At 50.4% G+C, this 5,599-nt stretch overlaps 1 protein-coding gene across 4 annotated transcripts in view; it reads right to left on the bottom strand.

Annotated features, from left to right (window-relative positions):
• Positions 1 to 5,599, bottom strand: part of KIAA0895L (KIAA0895 like) — a 77,582-nt gene that overhangs the window by 28,159 nt on the left and 43,824 nt on the right. The window lies entirely within an intron of this gene.

Genomic DNA, 5,599 nt, shown 5'->3' with positions numbered 1-5,599 from the left:
GATTGGTGAGGAAAGGGAATCCCAAGTCCTCCAATCACCTTTTACCCCTTCAAAACCCCTGGTCCAAATCATTACCAGATTGGTGAGGAAAGGGAATCCCAAGTCCTCCAATCATTGTTTGCCCTTTCAAAACCCCTGGGCTAAGTCACTGCCAGCCAGCCCGTCACAAAATGAAATGACAAAATGAAACACCGTCCCTTCGAAATGGCAAAACAGAAGTCAAAACAAAATGGTGCTGTTTTGCCCTAGGGGGCACGCACATGGCCACCAGGCAGCCTGGAAAGCAGCTCCCACAGGTAAGTCTGGTGGGGGATAGGGTTTGAGGCCCCCATAGGGAGGAAGGGAGGGAACTGGGCAGGGCTGAGGCGGGGGGGAGGGGAGGGGTCTGGTGCCATGCACAGCTTCAGGGCCCGGGCGGGGAGCGGGACAGAGCCACAAGTGGCTCCTCTGGGGGGCAGAGAGGGTGGGGCTGGTTTCCCACTGCTGTACGCACTCCCAGGGGGGCATGTAACCACCAAATCTGTGTGCAGGGCGGGGTGTGGGCTGCCCACTGCAGGCTTGGGCTATCCAGAAGTGGCCCCCAGCTGCCAGGGCAATAGAGCCAGGGACCTGGGCCTGCAGCTTCTGGGAGGTGGTGGCTGCTGCGATGGAGTGGAGTATGGAGCCTGGCTCCCCCTTCCCCACAGGTAACATGGAAGTCCATTCCCATGCAGAGGAAAGGTAGCAAAAGGGCTGGGAAACCCTCTTGGCTAAACCGGGAAATCATGGTCCTCTTAAGAAAAAAGTGTAGTCAATAGAAGACAGGGACAGCCCCCAAGGAGGACTATATAGCAATGGCCCACACTTGTAGGGATCAGATTAGAAAAGCTAAGGTGGCAACTGAACTAAAATTAGCAATGGGAATCCAGGACAACAAGAAGTCCTTCTTTAGGTACGTAGGAAACAGGAGAAAAACAAATGGGAGTGTGGGGCCATTGCTCAACAACTCAAGACAGCTAGTCACTGGCACTTAGGAGAAAACTGAACTCCTGAATGACTACTTTGCTTTGGTTTTTCACTGGGCCAAGGGGAAAATCACACCAGCTAGGGTACAGAATGAGCAGGGTTCAAATGACTGCCTTCCTACTATTGCCGTAGAACTGGTGTGTGATCACAGGGATCCTGGTTTTCCATTTCCCACGGAAAAACAGAAAAAAACACGGATTTCCCATTTGTATCAGAGAAAACATAGATTTTCCCTTTTAGAAGAGAAACCCATGGATTTCCGCCTTTTGCAAAGAGCTCTGCAGGTTGGCTGAGTTCCAGCCTCCAGGAGCTGTTTGCAAAAGGGGCAGGGAAACCCTCAACCCTGCCAGGAGGGGAAGGGAATGGGGAAAGGCAGGGCCCAACACTCACTTACCGGAGACTGCTTCAGGCTCACTCTTCTTGCTGGAGGTAAGTGGGGCTTGGGGGTTGTGGGGCAGGGCTGGGGGGGAAGCTGGCTAGGGGGTTTGCAGCCCCCCTGCTCCCCGCTGGAGTGCTCGGCTGGCTGGAAACCCCAGCTGCTCTCAGCCGGCTACAAACCTCCCCGCTCCCTCAGCCCCCAGCCAGCTTGGGCACTCCTTGGCTGGGCACTCCAGCTGGGGTGGGGGGGAGGGGTTGTTGCAGCTGGCTGAGAGCAGCAGGGGTTTCCAGCCAGCCGAGCACTCCGGCCGGGAGCAGGCAGCTGCCCTCCCCCAGGCTCTCCAGAGTGCAGCGCGTGCTACTGGCACGGGAGGGCACAGTGGGGCCACGTACGAAAGCTGCCTGCCACTGCAAGCTCTGTACTGCCCTGGCCACACTTCCTCTGCATGCACAGGGGCAGTGCACATCCACCCTGCCCCCACCCCCCACACAGATCTGGGAGGCGCAGGCTTCCCCTGCCCTCTAGGAGTTCACGCTATCACTGGGAGCTGGCCCTGCCGGCAGCAGCAGGGGGGGAGCCAGTTTGTGCTCCTGCTGTAGCAGCTGCTGCCTTCCATTGGAGGCAGGGGGCTGTGGACCTGGGTCCCTGGCCCCATAGTCCTGGCATCTGGGGGCCCCCTCCAGCAGAGCTGGGGAGCAAGGGGTTGTGGGTGGAGGGCAAGGGGAACAAGCAGGGCTGGGTGGCTGTGGTGGAGTAAGAGACACCAGTAGGGCTGTGGGGGGCATTTAATTTTAACCATGGATTTTGGGATTTTTATCAGAGAATTTGCAATCTTTTATCAGAAAATTTGTGATTTTTTATCATGGAAAACCAGGATCCCTCAATTAAAGAAACTGGACGTATAGAAGTCAGAAGGGCCAGGTGAATTTCATCCAAGAGTGCTGAAGGAGCTGGCCAAAGTAATCACAGAATCCCTGGCGAATCTCTTCCAAAACTCGTGGTGCTCTGGGAAGGTCCCCAAGGACTGGAAGAGGGCCACTATAGGCCAAGTAGCTTAACTTCTATCCCAGGGAAAATCCTGGAACAATTCATTAAGGAATCTATGTGCGATAGGCTTGCAGAAGGTAGGATTCTGAACGACAGCCAGCATGGCTTCATTATGGGCAGGTCTTGTGTTACCAACCTCATCTCCTTTCACGATCAAGTGACTTGCCACCTGGATAAGAGAGAGGAGATTGACTTTCCAAAAAGCCTTCGATCTGGTATCCCACGATGTTCTCATGAGAAAATTGAAAGACTGTGGGCTTAACCGCGAGACAGTCAGGTGAATAGAAAACTGGCTGCAGACCCAGAGAGGTCTAATGAACAGATCTGTATCATCTTGGTGGGAAGTGGCCAGTGGTGTCCCACAGGGGTTGGTGCTTGGTCCAGTGCTTTTTAACATCTTCATCAATGATTTGGTGCGGGGGTGAAGAGCTCACTGGCCAAGTTCGCGAATGACACCAAGTTATGGGAAGTGTGGTCACGCTTGAAGGTAGGCTGTAGATATAGGCAGACCTAGACAGGCTGGCAAGTTGGGTGGATCGGAACCAGATGAAGTTCAACATTGAGAAATATCAAGTCCTCCATCTGGGGACAAACAATCCCCTGCACACCTACAGGCTTGGCAATGCCAACCTGACCAGCACTACGAATGAAAGGGACCTGGGGGTAATAATAGGCCACAGTATGAACGTGAGCCGGCAGTGCGATGCTGTAGCAACACCGTTCTCCCACTCTACTCGGCATTGGTGAGACCGCAGCTGGAGTACTGCATCCAGTTCTGGGCACCACACTTTGATAAGGACATGATAAAGCTTGAGAGTCCAGAGAAGGGCCACTGGTATGATCAGAGACTTGCACGGCAAGCCATACGAGGAAAGGCTGAGGGATCTGGGACTCTTCAGCCTGAAAAAAAGGAAGTTGAGGGGGGACTTAGTAGCAGCTTGCTGCTACATTAGAGGTGTACATCGCTCGGTGAACAACTGTTCACCAGGGCACCCCTGGGGAAAACTAGGAGTAATCGTCACAAACTCCTGGAAGACTGTTTCAGGCTCAACATTAGGAAAAACCCCTCCACAACTAGTGTGTCCAGACTGTGGAATAAGCTCCCTCTAGAGGTGGTACGAATGTCTACCCTGGAAATCTTCAAGAGAAGACTGGACGGTCACCTTGCTGGGGTCATATTTCCTGTTTGGTGCAGGGGGCTGGACCTGATGATTTTCCGAGGCCCCTTCCAGCCTTACAATCTATGAATCTATGGCCCTTCCCCGAGCACCTGGTCCTGGCACTGCCCCCACCCCGGTGGGACGGGGGGCATCCGTCTGCCCAAGCTCTCCTTCCCAGCCCTGGGCCCAGGCTTCCCCCACTCTGGGACCACTGGGGAGGCCTGAGCACCCCAGCCCTGGTGGCTGCTACTGGGGTGTCGCTGCCTCCCTCCGCTGGACACTGCCCTGGACCAGCAGCCCAAGCCACAGCCAGTAGCAGTGGGAGACATCAGGGGCAAGGGACACACCTCTTTCTCTTTTTCCTTTTCCTCTCTCTCCTCTTTTTCTCTCCTCTCTTTCTTTTCTCTTTTTTCTCTCCCCGCTTTGTCTCTTCTTTCTCTCCTTTTTTTTCTTTCTCTTCTATTTTTCCTTTTGTTTTTTCTCTTTTTGTCTCTTCTCTTTTTCTATTTTTCTTTTTCTCCTTTTCTTTTATTTCTTTACCTCTTCCATTTTTTCTCTTCTTTCCCTTTCTTTCTTTTTTCTTTCTCTTCTCTCTCTTTTTTCCCCTCTTTCTCTCTGTTTCCTGTCATCACAACATGCTTAACAAAAAAGAATACACAAGAGCAAAGATAGTATATGAAGTTTTATTTATGTCACCAGGTTTAGAATTTTTAGAAAACCTGGTATTTACCATGAGCAAACCAACATTTATGATTATTAACTATATTAATATGCAGTGCATCCTGCCATGTACCCCCTCCCTACCCGTTTTGTTTTTTCTGGCATACCGGCACTCCAACACCTTACAAGGTAGACATTGCAGTTTTTTGGCACTCCAGCTACAAACGTTGCCTACCCCTGAATTAGAGTAACAAAGTTATAACTTCAGCTAATAATTTATTGTCCACTTGGAGTAGACAAGTGGTTTAAAGGACACCACAACACAAAAAGAAAATTCATAACCATCAGATTAAAAAGAATCAACAGTGAATCCTGCTCAGGAGTCCCAAATTATCAGTGACCAATAAGGTAAGTGTCCAGTGATGCAGTTGAACTCAGAAGTTCTGACTGCAGCGGTCTGGAGCCCTGTAGTGTTGTGAGATTATTTCTGTGAAATTCCTCTCTTCACCTAGTTATTAATTTCTCAAAATGTTCTTTTTCACTGAAACTCTTCAGGCTGGAAAATGGAGACTTAATCGTACTTCCACTTGAGCATGAACAGCTTTTAGCTTCACAGCTGAAACTATCTATGAGTCACCTGAGTTACAAGACTTAAATGACTGATCAGACATGCACTCTGGTTTCTTGGGGCTGCACTTCACGTATACATGGATTTTTGAGTCCTTCAAAGCATGTACTTAGATTCAGTCCTGTGTAGGAATTTATGCTGTATTGGGGCCTGAAGAACTCATGGGACTCTACAGCTAAAGACTATAGACCTGCTTGCCCACTGTTTCCTCTGTTTGTCACCAAGGACACCTCTGTTAAATGACTGTATAACACTCTCTTGAGAGTGAGGAGAGAGTACTGACCTGACAGTATTTTACACTGCTTTATATTTATTCTGCCTTTGTCTCAGTGGCTGGACAGAGCGGAGGCAGCAAAAGGTCAGAATATACTTTAAAAGTGTTTATGTGCAAAGGGATGAAGTTAATGGTTTGCATATGCAAGCTTCCTGCAGCTATTTCCTGGTTTTTAAGGGCTTCACTTTGCAACCTTAAAGGTGGTTCAGTAGTGCTTCCACGTGAATGATGCAGCTTCTTATGCCGAGTCTCCAATGGGAAGATGAGGTTGTGATCCACTGATCTTCAACATGGTTAGCTGGGGCTGAACTCTCAGCAGGAGGGAAGAGATTTAAATTAAATGAAGACAGAGGACCTTGCACTGCACCTCCAAGGCTGTTGTCTTGCTCCCTATGCAGGGATGTTGCTGTTCAATACCACAGCACTGATCTTCACACCAGACTCTG

The sequence above is a fragment of the Alligator sinensis genome, unplaced genomic scaffold, assembly GCF_000455745.1.
Source record: "Alligator sinensis unplaced genomic scaffold, ASM45574v1 scaffold642_1, whole genome shotgun sequence".
NCBI classification, from domain to species: domain Eukaryota; kingdom Metazoa; phylum Chordata; order Crocodylia; family Alligatoridae; genus Alligator; species Alligator sinensis.
Note: the sequence above shows the minus strand (reverse complement) of the source record. Positions and strands in the feature narration are given on the sequence as shown.